Source organism: Cetorhinus maximus, chromosome 5 (genome assembly GCF_964194155.1).
Source record: "Cetorhinus maximus chromosome 5, sCetMax3.hap1.1, whole genome shotgun sequence".
Classification (NCBI taxonomy): Eukaryota; Metazoa; Chordata; class Chondrichthyes; order Lamniformes; family Cetorhinidae; genus Cetorhinus; species Cetorhinus maximus.
The window spans coordinates 27,727,574-27,755,104 of record NC_135883.1 but is presented as its reverse complement, the minus strand read 5'-3'; the positions used below and the strand labels follow the sequence as shown (position 1 = coordinate 27,755,104).

The following is a 27,531-nucleotide window of genomic DNA, read 5'->3' as shown; positions in this document are numbered from 1 at the left end:
AAGTGTACACAGATTTGAGTTTTACGGTAGCAATTAAATGTTTGGATACAGGATTTTAGGGGTAATTCATCTCAAAACCAGAGTGCATGAAGAATTTACATCCAGATCCAAAAATAGTTTTGAGCCTTTCAATGAAGGTTTAAACCGCAAAAAATAGATTTGGGCTAAGAAGCAGGTTTTAATCTCAAAGCTGTTATAATCATTCAACTATGTAATACCAAATCCTTTATTTGCTTTCTGGTTATTACCCCTAAAATCCATGCCCAAACTATTAACTTCCACTTAAAAAAAAAATTCAAATCTTTACCTAAATTGTGCACCAAAGTGGACAATCGTTGCATTTTTAGTACTGGACTCAAAGTAGAGTTTGCAAACATTCAATTTTCATATGGTCAATTGAGGTTAAACTAATGCCATTTGGATTCCTGAAGCCATTAGTTGTAGCATTTGAGAATTGAAGAATTTTTTTAAAGGTACTAAGTTACAGCATAATAACAACTTTGCAATGCACTCTGTTATATGATTAGGTTGGCCAAGTTTTAGTCCCAAAGGATAATAAATCCTATTGCATCTGGTGATCCATTATATAACAAATCTAATTTTGTTTATATAATTTCTCCTTTATTTGCAGTTTCTCCACATCAGAGAGAATTTATGGCCAAATTATCCTGAGTAGCTCACTAACATTGCGCTGAGTCAGCCAGCTGTTCTGACTATTATACACTGGTGGTGGCGTTTTACCTTGTTTTCCCATGTGAGGAGGTATCTGACAGACAGTGGAGATCCAAAACTTCCATGTAGGAAATCACATCCAATATCACTGGTATCTGCAACTGTACCATTCAACATAATGCTTAAATTATAAATTAAGTGCTGAACAATAAAAACAAAATCTTCTGTACAAAGTGACACCCCCGCTTCTGTTGAAAGTGACGTGCATATATTTCTCACTGGTAGACTACAATTGTCTGTATCCAAAATATATTTTGTCCTCAATACAGGTGTCCGACCTAAATTTTTAGTAAAAATAAATTGCCCAGCCTAATGGGCTAGATACAAGAAATAGATCTTTTGATTTACTTTGGAAATCGCACCTGAGGTTTTTGGGTCATGTGCTGGAATTGCGGTGGCTTGTGGGATTGAGTTTTGAAACAGAATTTTCAACTTCCAAGTCCTGAAGGAGGGGGAAAAAAAATCCATGGGGCATACTACTTCAGGATATATCATTTTCTTCGAACTATAAATTGGGTGATGTAAGTCAACGTTCAGTCACAATACTTTTTAAAGGAAATCATGCAAGATAAGTGACAAACTATAAATGCACATTTATTGACAATTTGTGCAAACACAACTTAAAATCGCAGCCTGTCCAGACGGTTTTAAAATTGTGCACTTCCACAGCAAATCCAGCTTTGTTAGAACTTCTGTAGGTGGGGAATGTTTCCAGTAACAAAATGGAAAAAAAAGAAACATTACCATTCTAATTAGTTTAGAAATTTGTTTATATTGGAAACGGGGCTAACATTTTAACCCCTTCCTAACATTTAGTTTTATTTTGCTTGTCTGTTTAGTAACCAATAGTTCTCCAATATTGGAAATGAGTGTTTTCAACTTGCCATCCTGGCATAAAGCCAGCAGCTGTCTAATGAAGATACTACCCAATTTTAATTTCCTGTTTCCTTTGCACTAGGCCAGTTGTCTTCATTATTTTTCAAGCAAGGGCCACTTTAGCAAAAAATACCTGCACTATGAGAGACACGTTGACTACTAAATTATTATTGCTTACTACTCCAGTAACCTACTTGGGCCAAAAGAATTCACACCAATAGTTGAATACTGAAACAAAAACAGAAAATGCTGGAAAAACTCAGCAGGTCTAGCAGCACATGTGGAGAGAGAAACAGAGTTAATGTTTCAAGTCCATATGACTCTTCAGAGCTCTGAAGAAGGGTCATATGGATTAGAAATGTTAACTCTCTTTTTCTCTCTCCACAGATGCTGCTAGACCTGCTGAGTTTTTCCAGCATTTTCTGTTTTTGTTTCAGATTTCCAGCATCCGAGTTGAATACTCCTAGTTCTATGGTGGTTGCTATGGTAATATAACTCTTACTATACAACACACATACTTAGATATACTTATTGGCGCACATTGTACCATGTGGTCAACATGACATTTAAAGAAGGCTGACTTTTGATGGGCTCAGTACACATTTTTTAATGTTTTATAAATAAAATAAATAGGAATATAATTCTGGGTTGGACTCTGGCTCACCGCAACCCTCTGAGGATAAAGCAGTTACTGAAAATGGATGGAGTCGGGGAGCTGCACTTAGTGTCAATGGGAGCTGCCACTGGCTGGAGGGCCTTGCAATGAAGAACACTGCACTAGGCCAACAAGCTGAAAATCTACCCAGCTATACGGATGGCAATTTAGACGTTGGAAAAGGATCTTAACAGTTTGTGTGCAATGTTGCCAAAACTATCATAGTTTTCATTTTGGAGATTAGAAAATAGTTGATAAAAGGGGATAGACAAAGTAGACGTGGAGCAGATGCTTCCCCTTGTGGGACATTTTAGAACGAGAAGCCATAGTTTTAGGCTAAGGGGTGGTAGATTTAAATCAGAGATGAGGAGGAATTACTTTTCTCAAAGGGTCGTGAATCTGTGGAATTCACTACCTTGGAGTGCAATGGATGCCAGGACACTGAATAAATTTAAGGAGGAGATAGACAGATTTTTAATTAGTGGTGGGTTGAAAGGTTATGGGGAGAGGGCGGGAAATTGGAGTTGAGGCCGAAATGAGATCAGCCATGATCATATTGAATGGCGGGGCAGGCTCGAGGGGCTGAATTGCCTACTCCTGCACCTAGTTCTTATGATAAAACTATTTTTGTATTGCTGAAATGTGTGGTGTAAAACGTAAAACATTGATGTGTCAATGTGCTTTGCAGTAGTACTGAAATATAGGCTTGTGTCCTTGAATTCCCATCAAGTGAGATCCCAGTCTTGGCCATACCATCAACAAAAGACACTGAGCCAAGAACAGGACCGGTTACAGCAGTTGCTCTTAGACGCTTTCTGGAAACTGGCTGAAGTGCTGGAAGATGGCCAGCTATCCATCCTCTGGGCTGGGGATTGGTTTGTCACATAAGTATATCTGAAGGTAGAAGGCCGTAAGTATTTGTTATTTATGGTTAGATATGGTTCACTACCTGCTAATTTGGTATTAATAGAGGTGTTTTGCATAATCAATTACATTGTTTAAATTAAGCTTGTGATTTTTGATCAGCTCATTCCCATTTAACTTTGTGTAGGTTTGGTTCCCTTGGTTGGCTGTGACTTGAAGCTATATAATAGATGAAAAGACAATTTTTTGCCTTTATGGCTATCTTTGTGCTTTACAGAAAAAGGACGGCACATCTGTAAAGAGAAAAGACGGGATAATTCAGTTATACTTTTCAATACCATCTTTATTGCAAGTTGTTTTTGTGACAAACATGACTACTTATCATTTTCAGTTAATTAGTCTGATTTAAACTGAGTTGATGGGAACAATCACATGATTCATTCAATGCAAACAATCTTTCCCATTTCAGTATGGCTGGAAGTAAGCAGGGTTGCCACCTTTTCACCCTACCCAAAACACAACTAACTCCCGAGGCTAAACAAACTGCCTCAATCCCAAACCTGCCTTGCTCCCAGTGCAGTGCAGTCATAACTAGATACTTGGATATCACCTGCAAGTGGTGTATAATCAAATGTATATAATTTTTATGAAACCACTATACATGATAGGGCCTTCCTTTAAAATGGAGGTGTACCTTTGCAAAATATGATTGTACTTGAGAATCCAATTAAAAAAGCTTTCATTAGAGGGAGTGGGTGGAATTCAATGTTTTTGTGAATAGTGCAAGGCCATTTAATATTATGGTTGCATTAGTTACTGTATACATCTCTTGTGGGGGTGTGGTGAGGAGGACATGGGTGCTATTATCTTATCTTACACATGGGTCATATTTTTAGTTGGGTCACATCCTTCCATGGATTTCCCTTGAGAGTTAAGCAAATTCTCCGCAGGCAGTGTCAGCAGGTCTGTACAAGTACTTTCTCATCTGTTGCTCCGCTCTGTTTATTCAGTGCCATGTGATTTAAATAAGAACTTCCTATTCTGACTTCAGTCCAGACTCCTGCTATTTTTAATATTGGATACAACCAGTGAGATCGGTGTAGGGAGATTAATTTTTATATTGACAGTGGGAGCTGGGACTGAAGTTGGCAATGAGTTGACATTTTTAAATATTACAGCATGAGATGAACTGAGCAATAGCTCGATCAAACTACTGCAATTGAGAGAATAAACAACATGCATTTGTGGACAGCAGTTTGAAGGTAAGCAATTTGCTGGATAGAAATAGTGGATGTTAACTCTGGATTTTGCTTTTTGGTGGGGACAGGAGGAGAATGGAGGTTTAGCTGGAATTCCTCAGACTTGAGTGCATATGGTTGTTACATGGACAGTAAATGAATTTCAACCATATACATCAGTTCACACTCCCAGCTATTTAATTCGCTAGGCTATTAAAATTTGTTAGCTACTACAGTGAAACCTGGTCCTACAGAAATTGTAAAGGACAGACAGCTCATGACCATCCCAAATATTAGACATTTATAAAAGATGCAATATGCACTCAAACATCATTCGTAAATTTATGGACTGAGAGAAATTTCAAAGTGCCAAGTTTATTTACTTAGTGAATTTTCCACCTTGAAACACAATGTATCTATCTTTAAGGTGATGAATTCAAAACTGAACATAGTTCTTCAAATGAAGTCTGATTAATCTGTGTAACAGTAAAACTTTGCTGTTTTTATATTTTGAAATTAGTTGTGCAGTATCCCAAAGACATTTTGTTCACTTTCTGAACAAGTGAACAAGTTTTTAAGAAGCAGCAGTGGTTAGATAGGTGTGCGAACTACACTCAGCCACCTGATACTGATGCCTGAAGCAGGGTTGTTGTTGCTGTCCCTCCGAGCTTGACTAGATCCTTTTGGAGGAATGTACTGTGAGGCTTCTGCCTGCATATAGATTCAACAGCAGGGGGGAATCTTGTTGCTCCATGATTTTGCAAAGTTTCCCCTTTCCTCTCCAGGGCACTGTGATTTGGCAACCTTCACGTTTTCCATTCAGTGTTTGTCATGCAAACCCATTCTTGAAGTTTGACAGTCAAATGTTAGAACAGTAGAGCCTAGGTTGCAAATCCTGTGTCTGCTTCCCTTTGCAAATGTGTAAAAAGCTCATGAACCTGGCAAACTTGGTTTGTCAATGATCATTCACATTTAAATGGAAAACCTGGTTGATGCAAAGGCATTGGGAGATCCATGAATGTGTCAGATAGCGTTAGACAAAGTGGCACTTTGGATCCAAAATTGGCTGAGAGGCAGGAAGCAGAGGATGATGGTAGAGGGACGTTTCTGTGACTGGAAGTCTGTTTCCAGTGGGGTTCCGCAGGGCTCGGTGCTGGGGCCCTTGCTGTTCGTGGTGTACATAAATGATTTGGACTTAAATGTAGGGCGTATGATCAAGAAGTCCGTGGATGACACGAAAATTGGCAGGGTGATAAATAGTGAGGAGGATATCAATGGACTGGTCAGGTAGGCAGAGCAGTGGCAAATGGGATTCAACCCAGAAAAGTGAGGTAATGCACTTGGGGATGGCTAATGAGGCAAGAGATTACACTATGAATGGTAGGACCCTGGAAAGTACTGAAGATCAGAGGGATCTTGGTGTGCATATCCATAGATCCCTGAAGGTAACAGGGCAGGTAAATAAGGTGGTTAAAAAGGCATATGGGATACTTGCCTTTATTAGCCGAGACATAGAATACAAGAGAAGGGAGGTTATGCTGGAACTGTATAAAACGCTGGTTAGGCCACAACTGGAGTACTGCATGCAGTTCTGGTCACCACGTTATAGGAAGGATGTGATTGCACTGGAGAGGGTGCAGAGGAGATTTACCAGAATGCTGCCTGGGCTGGAGGGTCTGAGCTATGAGGAAAGATTGGATAGGCTGGGGTTGTTTTTCTTGGAGCAGCGAAGGTTGAGACAGGGCCTGATAGAAGTGTATAAGATTGAGGGGCATAGATAGGGTGGATAGGAAGGCACTTTTTCCATTAGTAGAGGGGCCAATAACCAGGGGGCATAGATTTAAGGTAAGAGGCAGAAGGCTAGTTGAGGAGAAATCTTTTCACCCAGAGGGTGGTGGGAGCCTGGAACTCACTGCCTGAAAGGGTGGTTGAGTCAGAAACTCTCGTAACATTTAAGCAATATTTAGATATTCACTTGTGTTGCCATTGCCTCCAGGGCTATGGGCCAAGTGCTGGAAAATGGGATTAGTGTAGTCAGATTCTTGTTGACCAGTGTGGACATGATGGGCTGAATGGCCGCCTTCTGTGCTGTGGACGTCTGAGTCTATAACTACATGTGGGGAGGCAGTTCATGATCGAACCATGAACTTGCATAAACTACTGGCACCTGCAAAAAAGAGTACTGCTGATGCCAGTGCCCTAGCTGTCTGTTCATAGGCTTCACTAATTGGAAAAGCCATATGTTTGATCTCTTGACCTATTTGTCCCTTCCTTTTTTCACTGCCCTCTTCTGACAGAAACCCTAGCTTGCTTCACAGACTCTAAAATCGCTTTTACAGGGCTATCAATTGTGATGGTTTACAAAAACATTAATTCTCAGCATACATATTCAAAGCTCAGATTCACATTTTTGTCCTACTTCAGATTTGCAGTATTCCTCATTTGTATTACTTAGTTTAACAATCACGTCAAGTCCAGCAGCATTTCTAGGTTATTTTGTTAAAATTAAAAAAGGTAGGGAAGAGAAACTAAGTAGCATAATGGGTTTATGGCTGACTGACCTTTGTCACCTGAGTTCTGCAATTCATTGCATCCCAACCTGGTGGGGGTGAAGCTTCTCTCTGCTTGAAACGGTCTCGAGTGAAATGACCTTGGGTAGTCGACCTGTTTCTAGTAGACTTGGGTCTGCAGCACAAAACTCTCCATGAATGTGTTAGATTTGTTTAAGCTATAAGGATGGTGGATGTAGGAAATTTAAGTTTGAATAAGGCAAGGTTGAAGAAAAGATGCCTGGGTTTAAATGTAGGCATGCTATAACTGAACTGAATGTAATGCTGACACTGCCTGAATTGTGGGGGGGGGTGGGGGGTGGAAAAAAGCATTTTGTACCCCAGCACTGACATTCCTTACCTTGATGAACATTAGAGTTGCCCACCCTCCAGGGCTGTTCTGGGATTCCCCAGGAATTAAAAGATTATCTCCTGTGCACTGCTGCAAGTAACATGGGAAAGAAATTGCAGGGGCATAAAATTATTTTCTAATACCTTTTTATTAGTGAGGTGACTGCAACTGTAAGGTCATGTAATGGAACCTGCAAAGAATGTCCAGCCAGAGTTGATAATCCTAGGCTAAATGCACATTACTGTGACCAATAAGGGAATCATTTCCTGGCATAAAGTCTCGAAACTGCTATAAGGTTTGGATTAACATTTAAAGCCACTAGCTGCTATTCAGGATATAAGGTTTGATGTTGTAGAACACTAGTTTTGTGCACACCAGTACTGAAGTTTGAATCTTGGCTACTTTTGTACCTGTGAAAGCCGCCAAAGTTAATCCTACCTGAGACCATCTATCTGTTCTCTGTATTACAAGTGATTTTTAAAAAAAAATACATGGCGGAATGCAAGTGCTAGATTTTTTGCTAGTTATGGAGCTGAAAGAGTTTGTTTCATATACCAGGGCAGATGTACTACTTCAGTGTACTCACTGAGAGGCTTTATTGAACTGACCTTAAGATATCTGCCCCCAGAGGCAGAGTGCCTCATGGCAGAGTCACGTGACTATGGCAAACCAGTTGGTCAGTACAGCATTGCATTTCCAAAACTCAAACATCTAAACATCTTTTCATCTAAAAAATATACAAATATCCCCCTTTTCATTGTAAAAAGAAAACATTTTTTTCCCAGCAAACAAAGGACACATTTGCGTGCACAATCCTGTGACTAAGTTGCTCAAGTTACACACAATATACCAACAATATCTCATGCATTGAGAACTGTTTGGTCTACTAGTCTGCCTCTGCACATGCATTTTCAAACACATTCTTTAAACTTTGCAGGTCTCTTAATGGAAAGCGTGCACGTTGACATTGGCTGATCAACTGGGTGATGTTCCTTGTCTGGAGAGTGTCATTCTCATGGCCCTTGTTGCCTTGGTGACTGGTGTTCCAATGCTGCTGTTGGGGACTCGTGGACCTCTGGGATTGATGGTAGTTGTGTACTCTACAGCTGGTGAGATCCCTTCTCCCTGACTGGCTGGCTGCTGTGAAGGAGCAGCTTCATTAGTTGAGCATATCTGCCTGCAGTTGCGTCTGTAGATTCGGTTGAGTTTTTTTCAACTCCTGCTTTGAGATGCCAACTGTTGAATTGTGGTTCATGCTTTCCTCTTGGTACCTTTGTGTTGTCCCCAAAATGTTTGTTCAGATCTTGCACAGCTTGGTTCATTGAAGACTTCAGTTTATCATGCTTTTGCAAAGGTATAGACTTGGCTGGAATCTTGCCCTTCAACTCTTCCAGCTCAGGCCTGAACTGAAACATTTTCCTGTAGAACATTTACTTTTGGCTTGTGCATTTCATTGCACTGATGTGGTTGGCAACCATCTTGTAGTTTACTTGAAGATCGCCTCTCCCCCGTCTCTGGGGTGTTCAGGGTCACCAGCCCAAGCTTTAGACTTGCTCCAGTTGAGATGAGTGGCTGTTGCATCGCATTTATGATCTGGAACTCTATCTTCCTCCTTGCCATTGCATTGGGTTGTCAAACTAAATTGCCCTCTCGATGTGAGTAGCGTGCCATCATATAGCCTCAGCCTTACTCTCGAGGGCTTCATTTTCAGATCGCCATGTTGAGCCACTTCACACAGATCTGTGACGGTCACTATTTTGCATGACACACCTGTGTCTATCTGACACCACTTATTTGCTTGATACCTTCCCTCTGAGGTCATCATAGTAACAGTCACAAACCATTTTTCTCCTTTGGACTTGACTGAACCAACCTGTTGTATCATGAATAGTTCTTCATCAGACTCATCTGCTGATATCTCTCCAGTGGCCAGCTGTCGAGGCTTATTTTGCTTCTTTCTAATGAAATACTTGTGTGCAAAATGATTTTGCTTCCTACAGTTAAAACACGGCTTTCCCCATGCTGGGCAATTCTTCTCCTGTGCATGCTGTCCTCCACAGTATTTGCATCCTCCTCTTTGTCTGTGATTGCCCAGTTCTTTTGGCTTGGACTATCTCTCAGAATAATGTTTCTCCTGGTCTGCCCTGTCGTACATATGCCCTAGCTATTGTTTCACAACTTCCGCATTTTGACAGACATCTGTCGCTTCCTTAACACCAGTTTCTCCTCTTTCAGCAGACTTGCTTTCACCTATGGGGTCTCTCGTGCCTAAGTCAAATCTATCTTTAATCAGATCATCTCTTAGCTGTCCAAATTCACACAATTCTGCTAGCTGTGCTACTGTCATGATGTGCCATTTAATGGTCTCATTTTCACCCTGAACCCTAGTGTTGAATACATACCATTCATATGTAACATTCATTCTGGGTTCAAAATGTGGCTTCCAAAATCTGTTATCTTTTTTCTTTGCTCGTCTTAGATTTCGGGTGGTGTACACTTTGTAGCAGTCCCTCCCCAGCAGTGTTAACATTGGGGCTACTCCTTATTGGTTCAGGCTTGTTCGTTAAGTCTGTTGCAATCTCGTAGTTCTGCCATTCTGAATGGAAAACTGCCAGTTTTGCAATGCATCAATTTTAATGCTACTGGAGATGGGATTGGAAAATTTACTGCAGCCCTTTTCACTCACTGGGTAATTTACTTGCAGCCTCTGTCTGTGTTCCCTTTGTCCTTTTTCTCTGCAGCCAGTAATTTCACTTGCAGCCTGTGCTTGTCTTTTATCCTTTTCCTTCAGCTTTTTTGCAGATTTGTACTTTTGTGTGCCTGGGTTCTCAGTGTCTTCTCTGCTTCTTTTGCAGTGTTCAAAAATCTATTTTTCTTCACTTCTGTACACCATGTTTCATGTATAAGGGCAGATGTACTACTCCAGTGTACTCAGTGAGAGCCTTTATTGATCTGACCTTAAGATGGCTGCCTCCAGAGGCAGAGTACCTCATGGCAATCATGACCATAGCAGCCAGTTGGTCAGTACACCATTGCATTTCCATAACCCAAACTGAGTCAAGTACTGCAAATTCAATTCAGTTTTAAAAAAAAATATATAAAGTGAAAGGAATTCCTAAATAACTTATAACTGAGCATAAATGTAACCACACTGATATAGTTTGCAGGGCAGAATGCATTGAAATGTTTGGTGTTTTATCTTGCTATATGTCGTGTGATTTTTGTTTGTATATGATTTTTAAGAAAGTAACATTTGAACCACTCTGGCTCCATGAAATGATTGTTGTTCTTGGGCTTTGAAACCTGTATTCAGGGCATTTATTTTGTTTGATTTAGATGTAAGAATGAATGAGTCAATATTCTGATATTTGGTGCAACTTGCCAATATTCAGTTGACCTTAACAGCTGGCTGATTGGCCTCCTAAGTGGATGGAGACAGTGGCTGCCTAGTATGTATCGTGCAAAAAGTGTTGACAGAAATTCATGCCTTGCAAGTGCATCAGAGGATTTTCTTGACTCCCTACCACTGTTTCTGCTAATGTCCCTTTGCTGTGCACAAGCAGCATGTTGCAGTCTGTGGTCCCTTTTAAGGTTGCTGCACAACTATGAATGAGCTCTTTGTGTGCAGCCTGTTGGCCCCCTCCACAGCACATTCCCGATTACTGCACAGCTTAGGGGGAACATTGTTTTGAACTCAACAGCCCTATGGGAGCATCTTCACATGGACTGCAGCGGTTCAACAAAGTATCTCACCACTACCTTCTCGAGAGCAAGAAGATGGACAAGAAAATGTTGTCCTCACTAGAGATGCCCAAATCTGTGAATGAATCAAATGATTTATGCTCCCTGCAATAAATAAACATCTGTCAGGATCCTCTGCTGAGTTTTATCTTCAATACTGGCCCTTCGATTGAGGTAGTAGAGGCCAACTGGTACATCTGAGAATATCTTGGCACGGGGTATATGTCTTCAGGTCAGGGTGAGAATTAGTCAGGGAAAAGGTGGAGGGGGGGGTCAGTGTGTGGGGGGCATGGGTGGGGAAGGGAAATGTAGCAGAGGGAGAGAAAGCATTCACATTTTCATTGCTTGATTCTGGAAGAGCTCTGCTATTGAAAATCACTTTACATGTGCATTGAGATCCATCTGCATGTCAATTAGCTACTTCATTTTTAAACTTTCAGGTGGAGCATAATAAAAACCACATCTAAAAGAGAATGGAAAATGTTGGCTCAGACATTTCAGTTTATTACTTGTCAGTTTCTAAGCAGTCATTTTTCAGGTGGGTTTCCTTTTTTAATGTTCCACTATTGGCTTGTACTGCACAGAGCAAATGAAACTACTTTTGAATGGGGTAATGCTTCAACTTTGACTGACTGAAGTAGAAGTTTAGTGTACATTACTAGGGATATAAATAATTCAGTGCAGGGAAAAGTTTGCATGAATGCATATTTACTTATTTGACATTCTTGTGCTTTTCATTTGGCAGTGCTGACTTGCATTGTCCTTAGTCTGGGACTTTCACCAGTCTAAAAATAGCTTGTTCTGCTGAGCGCCTTATCATTTAGTGAAAGTATGTTGGCTGAAAAAAGTGATGCTTTGACTACCCCAACTATTTCTGTTTCTATAGAAATAGATTGTAACCTACAAATCTTTTTTAGCCTTAAATTCCTGATGAACAGACAAAAACCAACTGAAGAAATGACAGATATGCAAGATTGTTCATTATTCTTTCCTGGGATGTGGGTGTCGCTGGCAAGGCCAGCATTTTTTTTGTCCTTCCTTAATTGCCCTTGAACTGAGTGGCTTGTTAAGCCATTTCAAAGGGCAGTTGAGAGTCAATCACATTGCTGTGGGTCTGGAGTCACATGTAGGCCAGACCAGGTAAGGCCAGCAAATTTCCTTTAAGGATATTAAAGGAGCTAGATGGGTTTTTATGACAATCGATTATAATTTTGTGGCACCATTACTGAGACTAGCTTTATATTTCATGTTTATTAATTGAATTTAAATTTCACCAGCTGCCATGGTGGGATAGGAACTTGTGTTCCTGGAGCATGAGCCAAGGTCTGAATTACTAGTCCTGTGACATTACCACTATGCCACCATCTACCCCCAGATCATTGTTTTTGAACTATTTCGGTAATAAAATTTCACATTGAGCAAGAATTGTGACCTATGTACCAATGGTAATGGTAATGATTTTATAAATATTATTTTTGCATATGTGCTTTTATGCTAGGTCCTTGGGTTATGCAATCGTTGTTGGGTTTCAGTGAGAATGCAGACTGTCGATGCAGAATCTTCAGGAATGAGAAAGAGAGAATGTTATCTTCTGCAGATACTTAATCCCAGAACCATGCAGATAAATTTTAATTTAGTTAATTGGTACCTGATTTTTAGTGCTTCTATCAAATCTGAGCTATAACATTTTTGAACTACATTCAATGGGCATGTGTTATCTCCTCCTCCAGCCACTCAAGCCTTCAGTATCAGCACTTCTCTAATTCTGGACTCTTGAGCACCCCTGCTGTTTATTTGGGGATAGTTATGATTTTTATTGCCAAGGTCCTAAACTCTGGAATTCCCTCCCTAAATATCTTCGCCCCTCTACTTCTCATGTGGCTTGCTGTCAAATTTTGCTTTATGACACTTGTGAGAAACACCTTGGGACTTATTACATTAACAGTGCTATGTGAGTTTTTAAGTTGTCTAACGGTTCAGGGAGTTTTAAAAGAATTCTTGTGTGTGAGCAATGAGTCCGAATTTTTGCTCTTTCACAATCTATCTTTTTTTATTGCTGAAAAGAGAGATGTTGCTGACGCTTTACATCTTGCATTTGTCCTGATGACTGCAAGAATGCCAAATTTCAAATGATCATAACAATTAGGGGTGCTGATTTGTTGGCAAGACTACTCTGGCTGAGGCATTGCCATGGAGAAAGCAATGGGGACTATAGGCTCCCCAAGCTGTTGGGTAATTCAAAAAAGGCACAAAGCTTTGAGCATATTCCTTTTGTTTGCAGAGAATGGGTCCCTGTGTATGAATGTATGTCACTTATGGCAAGTGTAAATGAGCCACATTACAAGCTTGACCAATTATCTTAAATTGGATTGTTGGTGTAGCTATTAGTGCACTCAGGATTGTTCAGCAAGTGCTGAATCAATTGATTACAATCATGTAATACATCTAACAGTAAACATTTTGTTTTGGGTTTTGCAAGCACAACTAGCCAAATACAGTCCGTACTCTGCCTATGATGAACAGCTGGAGGGACATGTTTGAATTGTATGAAGGCCACAGGCCCAAATATTGGCTGATTAAATCAAACATGTTCCTCCAGCTGTTTATAATGGGCAGAGTACAGACTGTACTCAACCAGCTCATGCTTACAAAACTGTTAGATGTGATTCCATGATTGGGCAGCACTTGCTGAACAACCCTGACTGTGCTGATAGCTACACTAACAGCAATTTAAGATAATCAAGCTCGTAATATGGCTCAAATATGCTTGTTGGAAGCAACGCACATTAATAAGCAAGGGTCTGTTCTCTGCATTTGAAAGAAATGTCTTCAAGCCTTGTGCCTTTTTTGTTAAATTACCCAGGAGCCTGTGGAGCATTTAGTTCCCCATTGATTTCTCCATGGTAATGCTTTGGCCACTCAGTTTATCGGCCAATCAACACTTTTATCCTGTGGTTAAATTGTTGTGATTGTTTGAAGTTTGGCATTCTTGCATTTGTCCTGATGAATACAAGACAAAAAGCTTTGACAGCATGTTTATTTTTTTCCTCCCCAGCAGCACCCCCCACCCATATAAATGAACCTTTGATCATAAAAATAGTGTCCCCATTTAAAAATGCCAATAACCTGTTGAGACACTTCTTCAGAAGTTCTCCAAATTGTGAGCTGATTTCTGGGGACTTGTAGTGCTTTGAAGCAGGTGAAAATCAGCTGCTTCAGGAAGTAAGGGAGCCACTCGCAACAAAATATTTATCCCTCAATCAATAGGACTAGAAAATAAAAACACCTGGCCAATACCACATGCTATTTGTGGGATCTGGCTGTGCACAAATTGACTACAGTGTCTTCCTGCATTATAACTTCAAAGTATGTAAAATGTTTTGGAACATAGCGAAGCTATGAAGAGCACTATATGTAGAAATGCAAGTTAATGCATTTGGGAAGGAATAGCAAAGCAATGGAATGCACAATAAGTGGTAGAATATTGGGAAGTGTGGCGGAACAAATGGACCTTGGGAGTGCATGTCCACAGATCCTGAAGGCAGTTAAGGTGGTCAAGAAGGGATACTTACCTTTATTAGCTGAGAAATGTGGGATATAAGAGCAGGAAGGTTATGCTAGAACTGTATAAAATGTTAGTTAGGCCACAGCTGGAGTACTGCATGAAGTTCTAGTTACTTCACTATAGGAAAGATGTGATTGCACTAGAGAGGGTACAGAGGAGATTTAGGAGCATGTTGCCAGGAATTGAGAACTTTTATTTAGGAAGAAAGATTGAATACAGGGTTATTTTCTTTGGAACAAAGGAGGCTCAGGGGATACCTAATTGAAGTGTGTAAAGTTTATGAAGGGTCTAGATATGGTGGGTAAGACGGCCCTGATCTCCTTGGTTGACAGGCCTATGACTAGGGGCAGAGATTTAGGATAAGAGATTTGGAGAGAATTTTGAGGGGAAATGTTTTCACCCAAAGGGTGGTGGGGATCTGGAACTCATTGCCTGAAAGGGTTGTAGAGGCAGAAACACTCACATTTAACAAGTATGTTGGACGTGCACTTGAAATGCTGTACACCTACATGGCTACGTACTAAGAGTTATAAAGTGGAATTGGGCTAGATGACTACTTGCTGGCTGGCACGGATGCGATGAGCCAAATGGTCTCCTTCCCATACTGTAAATTTTGGGCTCCCAGCCCTCCCTTGATGACCTCTCAATGCCATCCAGGACAAAACTGCCTACTTGATTGGCATGCCATCTGGCACTTTAAACATTCACTCCCTCCACCACCAACATACAGTAGCATCAAAAAGATGCATTGCAGCAACTCACAAAGGGTCCTTTCGACAGCACCTTCCAAACCCATGACATCTACCACCCAGAAGGACAAGGACAGCAGATGCATGAGAACACCACCTGCAAGTTCCCCTCCAAGTCATGCATCATTCTGACTTGGAACTTTATCTCTGTTCCTTCGCTGTTGCTAAGTCAAAATCCTGGAACTCCCACCTTAACAGTGGATGTACCTACGCCAAATGGACTACAGTGGTTCACCACCATCACCTTGAGGGCAATTTGCCTAGCCAGCAACACCACATCCATGAACGAAAATAAAAATTGCCTGGTCAGCAAGTAGCTTTCTGATCTCCAGCTATGTGATGCCCCTTTCAGTAGCGTACTCATGGGCTCAACTTAGACATTATGTTAGCAACATTCTGCTTACTCAGCCTATAAATTACCTTGAAGTCTTTTGCGTTTAGTCATTAGTTGTGGCTGAGTTGCTAGCACTTGCCTATGAGTCAGAAGGTTGTAGATCCCAAGTCCCACTGCAGAACTTGGGCATAAGAATGAAGGTTGACACTCCAGTGCAGTACAGTATTGATGGAATACTGCATTGTCTGAGGTGCTGTCTTTCAAGGTGAGACTCAAAATTGAGGCCCTTTCTGCCCTGTGTGAAGTGGACCAGAAATTCAATGGTACTATTTCAATAAACAGGGAGTTATCCCCACTGTCCTGGCCAATACTTATCTGTCATTCAAACAGCACAAGGCAGATTATCTGGTCATTATCATGTTGCTGTGTGCAAAATAGCTGCCAGCTTTGACATTACAACATTTCAAACTCTCTTTATTTGGCTGTAAAGTGCTTTGCGATGTCTTTTATATAATGCAAGTCGTTCTTTAAAATGTTAGCTGACCTATTTTTGATGTATCGAAATAAATGTGCAAGTTTTTTGTCAAGATGTGTCAAAGCTGCAGATTTGACCAATAAACTTTTGACAATCAAGCTTCCTGTTGCATTTAACTCCAGTTTTTAAAATTTCTTGCTCATCGTGTGCTATAATGGGCCTCTAACCATCGCTTCAGTATGGCAAATATTTGTAGCTGCACTGCATCAAACCCAGAAAACACCAGACATCCAATGTAAGTGCTTTGCACATCTCCCCAGCGAATATTGGTTGTTGGCCAAGATCCTAAGGTTATAGTTGACGCAGTCAGAACTATTTTGTCTGGAGTAATATCAATTTTGCCCCTGCTCACATTTTGCCACCACAAAGAAAGTGCTTATGTTCCTTCACCTTCCTAACATGTGCACATGCACAATCATATTGTCTCAGTGAGGCCAATCTTACTCTTCCCTCCTTTAAAACTCTTCTTAAAACCAGCCTCTTTGACCAAGCTTTTGGTCACCTATCATGTGTGCCTCAGCATTGTTTTGTTTAATGCTCCTGTGAAGCACCTTGAGACATTGTCCTACATTAAAGATGCCATATAAATTCAAGTTTATACAGGCATATTAGGTTTCAAATATCTGGAGTAGTCTAAGTCACAACTCTTACTCTTGTGAATTTGATTTGTTGGAAACTCCATTTTAGATCTGAGTGAAGTAGAGAACACTTCACTCTCATAAAATTCTTCGACCCTTTCCTCCAGAGTTGGAAATGGATGTTCCTTTTCTGCAGCATTATCCTGGTGCATATCTACACCTATTTAAACATTGTCCTCAGCTTTGGGTACCATGACTAAAAGACTGGCTTTGCATCCACTCATTGCAACAATGGAACAGTTTTATAAACACCCAAACTATTGGCAGAAGTAGCCTTAATTAAAATTTTTTTGAACATATTAATTCAGGTGCAACACTTCCTGAACCTAAAATAAAAGCAAAATATTGCAGATGCTGGAAATCTGAAATAAAAACAAAAAATGCTGGGAAAAACTCAGCGGGTCTGGCAGCATCTGTGGAGAGAGAAACAGTTAACGTTTTGAGCCTGTATGACCCTTCTTCAGAGCTGGAGAGGTAGAAATGTGATGGGCTTTATACTGTAGAAGAAAGGGGGTGGGACACGAGCAAATCGAAGGCCAGGGATAAGTAGGAGCTCAGGAGAGATTTGACAAAGATGTCATGGACACGAGACTTAAAGGGAGTGGTGATAGTGTTAAAGACCTAAGACAGATGTTAAAAGTGGCATAAAGGTCAGTTAGTAGAGTGTGCTAATTGCAGAGCAAGGGTCAGCACTCTCCCTGAAAGAAAAACATGAAAACAAGTTGCCAGACTGGTCCTTGTTGGGGAGGGGGGGGTTGGAAAAAAATTAAAATGGAAGACAAGTTTATGGTCTGAATTGTTGAACTCCATATTAAACCCAGAAGGCTGTAAAGTGCCTAATCGGAAAATGTACTTTTCCTCCAGTTTGCGTCAGGCTTTACTGGAACATTGCAGCCGGCCAAGGACAGGAATGAGAGTAGGATGGTGTGTTGAAATGGCAAGTGACAGGAAGGTCGGGGTCATGTTTGCGGACAGACCGTAGGTGTTCTGCAAAGCAGTCACCCAGTTTGCATTTGGTCTCTCCAATGTAGAACAGACCACATTGGGAGCAGCGAATACAGTAGACCAAATTGAAGGAGGTGCAAGTGAAGAGCTGCTTCACCTGAAAGGAGTGTTTGGGCCCTTGGACGGTGAGGCAGGAGGAGGTAAAGGGGCAGGTGTTACAGCACCTGCGATTGCATGGGAAGGTGTTGTGAGAAGGGGATGAGGAATTGGAGGTCATGGCGGAGTGGACCAGGGTGTCCTGGAGGGAACAGCCCCTATGGAATGCTGACAGGGGAGGTGAGGGGGGAGATGTTTGGTGGTGGAAATGGCGGAGGATAATCCTCTGAATGCGGAGCGTGGTGGAGTGAGAAGTGAGGACAAGGGGGACCTTATCATCCTTCTGGGAAGGGTGAGGGTAGAAGAGCAGGAAATGGGTTGGACACATCGGACCTGGTTGAGAGCCCTGTTGACCGCAGTGGGTGGGGTGGGTGGGGGGTGGCGGGTGCAGTGGGAGCCTTGGCTCAGGAAAAAAGGAAGATGCATCTGAAATGCCCTTGTGGAAGGTAGCATCATTGGAACAGATGTGAAGGAGGCAGAGAAACTGAGAGAACGGGATGGAGGTCTTACAGGAAGCAAGGTATGAGGGCTGTAGTCGAGGTAGCTGTGGGGATCAGTGGGCTTGTAATGAATATTGATGGACAGCCTATTACCAGAAAGGGAGACAGTTCAATTCTGTCAGAGATGGACCATGTGAAGGTGTAAGAGAGGTGGAAATTGGAAGCAAAATTGATTAATTTTTCCAGATCCAGATGAGAGCACGAAGCAGATTCGATGTACTCGACAAAGCTGTGGGAGGGGGCCCGAGTAGGACTGGGACAAGGAATGTTCCACGTACCCCTACTACTCCCCTCCATCTGGCTGAACTTGTTCTCTCACTGAACATTTTCTCCTTAAACTCATCTCACTTCCTCCAAATAAAAGGTGTGGCTATGGGTACCCACATGGGCCCCAGTACTGCCTGTCTCTTTATGGGGTATGTGGAACATTCCTTGTTCCAGTCCTACTCCGGCCCCCTCCCACAACTCTTTCTCCAGTACATCGATGACTGCTTCAGTGCCGCTTCATGCTCTCGTCTGGACCTGGAAAAATTTATAATTTTGCTTCCAATTTCCACCCCTCCATCAGTTTTACGTGGTCCATCACTGACACTTCCCTTCCCTTCCCTGACCTTTCTGTCTCAATTTCTGGTGATACTGTCCACCAATATTCATTACAAGCCTACCGACTCCCACAGCTAACTCAACTACAGCTCCTCACACCCTGCTTCCTGTAAGGACTCCATCCCATTCTCTCAGTTCCTTTGCCACTTTCCAAAACAGTTCCTCTGACATGTCTTCCTCCTCCCTTAACCGAGGTTTTCCACCCACGGTGGTTGACAGGGCCCTCAACCGTGTCCGGCCCATCTCCTGCGCATCCGCCCTCACACCTTCCTCTCCCTCCCAGAACCATGATAGGATCCCCCTTGTCGTCACTTATTACCCCACCAGCCTTGCGTTTAAAGGATCATCCTCCGCCATTTCCGCCAACTCCAGCATGATGCCACCACCAAACACATCTTCCCTTCACCCCCTCCCGGTGGCTTTCTTTAGGTATCGTTCCCTCCGGGACACCCTGGTTCACTCCTCCATCACCCCCTACACCTCAACCCCCTCCCACGGCACCTACCCATGCAACCGCAGAAGGTGCAACACCTGCCCCTTTACTTCCCCCTTCCTCACCGTTCAAGGGCCCAAACACTCCTTTCAAGTGAAGCAGTGCTTCACTTGCACTTCCCTCAGTTTAGTCTACTGCATTCGCTGCTCCCAATGCAGTCTCCTCTACATTGGAGAGACTAAACGCAGACTGGGTGACCGCTTTGCGGAACACCTTCAGTCTGTCCGCAAGCATGACCCAGACCTTCCTGTCGCTTGCCATTTCAACACACCACCCTGCTCTCATGCCCACATGTCCGTCCTTGGCCTGTTGCAATGTTCCAGTGAAGCTCAACGCAAACTGGAGGAACAGCACCTCATCTTCCGACTAGGCACTTTACAGCCTTCCGGACTTAATATTGAGTTCAACAACTTCAGATCATGAATTCTCTCCTCCATCCCCACCCCCTTTCCGATTCCCCCTTTTCCAATAATTTATAATTTAAAAAAAATATATTTTTCTTTTCCCACCTATTTTTAAACTTATTTTGATCAATTGTTTTATCTCCACCTTTTAGCCCATTTCGATCCCTTCCCCCCACCCCACCCCCACTAGGGCCATCTGCCACTAGCTTGTCCTGCTTGCTGCCCTTAATGTCCCCATTAGCACATACCTTAGATAATATCACCACTGTCAACCCCTTTGTCCTTTTGTCTATGACATCTTTGGCAATCTCTTCTTTGCCTCCACCTGTCACTGGCCCTCTATCCAGCTCTACCTGTCCCACCCCCCTCAACCAGCTTATATTTCATCTCATTTCTCAATTTCCTTAGTTCTGATGAAGAGTCATATGGACTCGAAACGTCAACTATATTCCTCTCTGCAGATGCTGTCAGACCTGCTGAGTTTTTCCAGCTATTTTCGTTTTTTGTTCTAGATTTCCAGCATCCGTAGTATTTTGCTTTTATCTGCTATTTTGAGGTTTTCCATGTGCATTTGTCAACTAGATTGTGAAGTACCGCAATTGATTAACACCCATTCACTGACATCACCCAGATTTGCATAATGCTTTAAGCTTTTCCTTCAACGAGAAAGGCTAAAGGCTGTTTTTACTTTGCTAATAGCCCTAGTTCCATTCCTCCCTATTTTTGCCTGTTGAGGAATGCGTCACAATTTCTGGTTTCCTAGACCTGCAGCAAGTTGAGAAATGGCAGCTTTCCCGGAATTCCTGCAAAATGTGTCCCTTGCCAGAAAATTCAGGTCCTTCGCAAAATGTGCCTTGGCTACGTGCAAAACTAGCTGCCTCTGGAGTCGCTGCCATTTTCTGTGTGCCATTTCTGTTTCTATCGACTGCCGGCACCTGCATACATTGCCTCCATTTCCCATTCCAACTGCTTTGACATCATAATGGGGATAAGACTGACTGTGTTGAAGGTGCCTTAGATCCAAATAGATTTCACTCCGACTGAGGTCAGTGAGGGAAGGGGTATCTGGGCTGCCGATTTATTTCTTCTCTCCAGGTCTCTGAAGGGGTTAATATGGTGAGATTGTTTCCCCTGGCTGGCCACAAGTGGAAAGACAGCTTTGTTACAAGTTCTGCAACAAATGGTAGCGCTTCAAGATCAGGAGATTAAAACTTGTCTTTCCTCATGAACCATCGGAACTACTGCAAGCATCAGACTGAAAGAAAACGCGTACGATATTGCAAAGAATAGTGGTAGTTCAGAAGATTGGTCAAAGTTTGGAAACCAGCAAAGAATGACTTTAAAAAAGGGCATAAAAAAAGGGTGAAATTAAGAGTGAGGGGAAGCTGTCTCAAAATATAAAAGCAGACAGTAAGGGACAGATTTTTGCAGAGTCATAAGGACTCCAGAGCCATATAAAAATGGTGGGCGGGGACCCGATGCCAGGATTCCTGTCCCCATTCAGTGTTCCCAATATTTGGTGATGTGGGTGGCGAGCCTCCACTCCCAACCTGGTTGGCTCCATTGCGGTGGTAGGCATCTCGGAGCACTGCCCCTCCGCCCCCCAAAATTCCTGTGGAGTTTGTCAATTTACTGATGACACATGGGTAGGAGAACAAGCTGTGAAAAGGATGTTAGGAGTCGGCAAAAGGCATATAGATAAATGAGTGGGCAAAAATTTGGCAGATGGTGCATAATGTGAGCAAATGTAAGCTTGTCCACTTTGACACACAGAATAGAGAAGCAGAATGTTTTTTAAGCGGAGAGAGGCTGCAGAACTCAGTACAGAGGGATCTGGGTGTCGTGATACATGAATCACAAAATTAGCATGCAGGTACAGCAAGTGAGTAGAAAGGAAAATGGGATGTTGGCCTTCATAGCAAGGGGAATGGAATATAAAAGTAAGCAAGTGTTGATATAGCTGTACAGGGCCTTAATGAAGACCCCATTTGGTCTCCTTAAGGAAGTATATAATTGCATTGCAAACAGTTCAAGAAGGCTCATCTGGCTGATGCCTGCGATGAAGGGTTTGTCCTAACAGAGTTGAGCAGGTTGGGCTTGTACTTTATGGAGCTTAGAAGAATGAGAGGTGATCTCATTGAAACAGATTCTGAGGGGGCTTGATAGGGTAGATGCTGAGAGGCTATAAAAATAAAGGGTCTCCCATTTAAGACCGAATGAGGAGGAATTTCTTCTCCAAGGGTCACTCCTCTTTGGAAATCTCCTGAGATCAGTGGAGGCTGGGTCATTGAATATATTCAAAGCTGAGTTAGACAGATTTTTGATCGACAAGGGAGTCCAAGGTTATGGGGTGGGGTAGGAGGCAGCAAAAGTGCGGTTGAGGCCACAAACCGATCAGCTATGATCTTACTGAATGGCAGAACAGGTTTGAGGGGCCGAATGGCCGACTTCTTATTTCTTATGATCTTCTCTTAAAAGTTACTACCCTGTCTGAGATGTTCATGGTCACAGACCTGGTGAACAGGGATTATTGCGTCTGGAAGAAGTGGGAAAGGTAAGCTTTCTCTTCAAAGGTAGACAGGCTGTGTCACTTAATTGGGATGGGCTTTGTGGTGGGGAGTAATTGACAGTAGCCTGACAGTGGGGAAAGGTGAGATACAGAAGAATGTCGAGTGATATTTTGTACACCGTGGATGTGCGTCCATTCTTACAGCCAGGTCTACAGTCTGCCTCTTAGCACTTCTTATGTTTTGTGAATAATTCCAGTTGATTGGAAGGCAAGTACAATTTTAACACAATCTCAATCTAAATTATAGGTGTTTCTTTTTTTTTAACCCTCTCTCTGCTTCGGTCCTTGTCGGTCGACTGCTTTTTAAACGTAGTTGGATTCACTTCCAGACTGTTCTTAGGCACCTGTGAAAGCATTGTAATTGTTTGGGCTAGGGAAGCGACTATAATCTGCTATTCTTCCTCCAGGTTTCTATCCAATGGCCCCTGCTGAAGGAAGCTTAGATATGATCCAGAAATTTTTTTTTAAAGAAAACAGAATACTGCAGATGCTGGAAACCTGAAATTCAAAACAGAAAATGCTGGAAATACTTAGCAGGTTTGAACAGGTTTGACAAAAGGTAATGGATCGAATCATTGGACTGGATTTTACAGCTGCCCCCCCAACACCCGCATCCCCCCACCTGCCCCCCCTCCCCCAAAACCCCCATGGGCAGGTTTGCAGCTGGGGGCCTGTAAAATGCAACGGGCGCCATGCCTGCTGCCTATCTGCCCACCTCTGCTGCAATTTTACCAGAGGTGAGAGGGGTATTGGGCAACTCGCCTGCCCCATGGGCCAAATGAGGCCTTTAAGTGGTCAATTAATGCCCACTTAGGGGCCTCATCCCACCACTGCTGGGATTTGACCAGCAGCAGGGGAGGCCTGTGCCAAGTGCCCAGCCCAGCAGCTTTCATTATGTGGACTGGTGGTGGGCAAGGGGGGTGGATATGCCTCTTTAATGGGCCCCTGGCACCCCATTAAATCCAACCCAGTAATCCTCTTTTTCTCTCTCAAATGTTACCTGACCTACTGAGTATTCCCAGTTATTATTTTTATTTAAGGATTTAAACATGGCTGAGATGTGTCCATCTCACCAAATTGCACCCCCGCCTCCCCTCTCTCTGCCTGTGGTAAAATAGCCAGCTGGCATTCGCATGGCATGTGTAGAATGCATTAGTCAGGGTTCACGTCTGAGTTTTGCTAGTGCACATCAGTGCGGGTCAAAAAAAGTCTTAACATTTTAATAAATTTAAAGTATATTAGATGCCTTAGATCATTCATTGTGTGGTGGGGGGAAGTGGAGGAGAGGAGACTGTTTTTCATAGAAGTCTTTCAAAACAGGATTCCAGTTTTTTAAAATCCATCTCCCTGTACCCGTGGAGACAGGGAGCAACTCCCAAGAAAATCGTTTGATCAGAGAACATACAGTACAGATGAAGTATTGAATTTTATTTGGCCATCTACTCCTGACTGTTTTTTATATCTAGATTTAGCATAATCCTAATTTCTAAGATTTTACCATGAGCTGTTTGGCTTTGAGGGACTCTTTGAAGAGTGAAAGATTGGAATATGGGATCAGCATGGTGAAGGAAAACTTGGCTAAAATTTTGTGCCCTTTTGCTTCACTTTTTTGTTGAGAGTGCAAGGGAGGGGGTTGTAGGAGTGGGGGGCTGCTGGTGGTATTGGGTGTGGACAGTGGAGGAGGTGGGGTTGAGATGGAGAAAGCAGGCTACTTATGAAAGTGCTTCCTCTTGGGTTCCTACAATATATGCAGATAAATATGAGATATGTGCACATGGAGCAGAATTTTACCCCCCGTTGTGGAAGTTCAGGAGCGGGCGCATGGAGGCGCGCCTCTGATCGGCACCCCAGATTGGGGGCGTGCTGCCATTTTACGTGGGAGAGCCAATTAAGGCCCCCCAGCGTGACGTCCCAAGGAAGTGCTATGCGCTCCCTGTACGGGCGGGCGGAGAGAGATTCCCTGAGCCGAGAGTGTGCTCTTTCCCGCGTGTGCGTGAAAGAACACACTCATCTCCCTGAGGCTGAGTGCTGGCTCAGGGAGATCGGCTCCACAATAAAAAAAATATTAAAAACAGAAAAAATAATTCCCTGACATGTCCCCTCATTTGACACTGTCACATGAGTTAGGACATGTTCATCACTTTTAGTTACACTTTTATTAAGTTTTTAAAAACCTACATGAAACCTCACCCCGCCTGTGGATGAGGTTTCATACTTTTTCCAATGCCCACTAGGGTTCCCGGCCTGCCCGCCAACCTTAAGGTTGAACGGGCAGGTCCACTAATTATGTTAATGAGTTTGTCAATGGCCTCAGTTGGCCATTGACAGGTCGGCAGGTGCATAGCTGATTCGGCTGAGCCCCCCACCGACCTGAAAATTGAAATGACACATGGGGTGACGTTGGGAGGTCCGCCCGACATCATCCCACGTCATTTTATGCGTCAGCGAGCAGGCCCCACTCACCGACCGGGAAATCCTGGCCATGACATTGTTGGCTACATTATATTTTTGCCACTTGACTTGTTGACAAATATGGTTTAATGTGTATACAGACCACATACCAATATTGATCAGCTAAATTAACGTTACCTAAGTATATCTATATTAGAATATTAAAATGGACAGTTGGTGCATGGCAGACAAAATAAAAGGTAATGTTACTTAAGTTGTATATGTTTTGACATCACCAATGAAACATAAAAAGGACTTTTATATCCAAAGATTTTGGTTTGAACCAGAAGATGCGTAGGGAAAATAACTTCAGTTCATTCAAACTGTTGATGTAAGATGAACATATTATAAGGCACATTTCAAAGACGACTCTTGGAGGTTGCTGCATTGAAATGTTCTAGGTGAGTGATGAGTGGATTTTGTGGTGTGTTGTTCAGAAGACTTTCCTCTGCAATTGCAGATATTCCTGTAGTTGTGATTGGATTTAAAATTTGAACTCTAAACAAGTGCTAAATGACTTGAACTACAGTGATAACTCATTTCATTTTTTTGTTGAAAGAAAATGGCACACTCTTGTCTTTCTTTTGTCCTCATTCCGAGGGTTGACTGCACTATGAGCAATCTTTCTCCACTGATTTCTGTTCTCTACTGTCCTCACTGCCTGTCCCATAGAGCGGCCAGTCCACATCCTGGTATTATCCATCCTTGCCACCTTGGGTCAGTCTTGTGCATATTTTTCAGGTGATTTGCCTTGCATTACCTCTTCTTCCAAACACTCTCCTCCTGTTTGCATCGTGTCCAAAATATGTGAGCTTCCTTGATATCACTGTCTCAAAATTCCTTTTAACACCAGCTTTCCTGAGCACCCACTCATTTGTCCACATACGTCCATGATGCAGGTAATATCTGTCTGAGTCCTTTCATTCCAAGTACTCTTATTTGAACCTTGTCACTCATCTTGATGGTCCAGCTTTCACAGCCATACATTGTCACCGGCCTTTCAGAAGACTAATTTTGGTTATAATCGAGATGCTGTGGCTACTCCTTAACTCGTAACTGAGTTCACAACTCATAAACTTTAAGTCTCACCCAAATTTCTCTGGTAGACACTGCATCTTGCCTGATGAGTGACCCAAGATAGTGGAAAAGTTCACGCTGAACTCTGTTAATCAGAATCCTGCAGATCTTTCCACCATCCCCATCACCTTTATCTTGTCAACACTGATCAGGAGACTGTACTTCTGGTGAACTTGGTCAAGACAATCCACCAACACCTGTAGCTCCTCCCCTGAATTAGCAAGCAGAATAATGTCATCAGCATATCGAAGATTAGAAGTTTACCACCTGCCAATTGGTATCTCACCTTTGTGTTCATCAAGCGTCTCTTTCAACCATTCCTGCTAGTACGTTGAATAAATATGGTGAGAACACACCCATGTCTAACACCCTTTTTGACTCTGAACCATTCTGAGGGGTGCCATAGCTCATTGCCTACGATAAACCTTGACTAGCAAGTTGATTTAAAAATGGTGGGTCGACCTGAGTTTCTCATGTGAGAGCGAATTGGATTCCTTCTCAAAATCAATGAAGCTCCTATACATTGGCTGCTGATATTCTTGAACTTTGTGCATTATGATTCTAAGATTAGCGACTTGATCTCTGATTCCTCTTCCATGTCAAAATCCAGCTTGCCCACCAGCAATCTCGCTCCGTATTTTTCAGGATTCATTCCAGGATGATCCTGAGCAAGATTTCACTAATGTGGGAGATCAAAGCAATTGTTCTATAATTTGTGCACTGTCTCAGGTCACCTTTCTTCAGCATCAGTCCAGTCTTCAGGCCAATCGCCCATCTCCCACAGTGCCACACACGTTCTGCATCTTGCCCACTACCATATTAAGTAATTTGGCCAGTATATTGTCTGGGCACGTGGCCTACAGTTGGTCGTCTGACGAATGGCTCACTGTACCTCAGCTTGAAGTGGGGAGGTTGGGGTGGGGTGGGGGAGGGCCTTTAAATTCCATTTCACCACCATCCTTGTAAAGATACTCAATATTTGCACCATTATGCAGCAATTTCCTTTGCTTCTGTTTCATTCTTGCCAGAAGCTGACTGAATGCAATGCAGACAAGGTTGAAACTTTCGCGCAGTTGATCAAACTGTTTGGAAAAGGTTTCCATGTTGCCTTTCTTCTCCACTTCTAATTCATCACACATGTCATTTAGCTGTTTCTCTTTATCCACTTAGTTTTCTTTGAATTTCTGCCTTGAAACCTTTGTAACAATCCACATCCTTTTGCTCTTCGCCTCTCTCTTGACTTCAGTCCAGAAAAACGTCTTCAGATATCCATCCTTTCAATCTCACAGGTTGCACAAATTGCACCATTTCCTTTATTACATACAGAAGAACCACTTTCGTGGCTTCTGGTGTTCTCTCATCAGCCACCATTTGTAAAGCTTTGAACCTGTTGATGGTTTCCACTGCATACTGCTCTGCCTTACCATCCTTAAACTTGTTAAAATTCAGTCGTGTCATTAAAACTTGTTTTATCCTTTTGCCCACTCTGATCTTTGGTATCATTA

The 27,531-nt window shown here is 42.5% G+C and overlaps 1 protein-coding gene across 4 annotated transcripts in view; it reads left to right on the top strand.

Moving 5' to 3' along the window:
* LOC144680536 (hippocalcin-like protein 1) overlaps positions 1 to 27,531 on the top strand; it is a 69,874-nt gene that overhangs the window by 3,912 nt on the left and 38,431 nt on the right. The window contains exon 2 of one of the 4 annotated variants that reach the window (XM_078541620.1): positions 22,906 to 23,057. The exons of 2 other annotated variants lie outside the window; for them this stretch is intronic. The gene's annotated coding sequence lies outside the window, so the exon portion shown is untranslated. Of the gene's footprint in view, positions 1 to 2,993; positions 3,174 to 22,905; positions 23,058 to 27,531 lie in introns of all 4 variants that reach the window. One more of the 4 variants, XM_078541619.1, reaches the window with a different exon arrangement.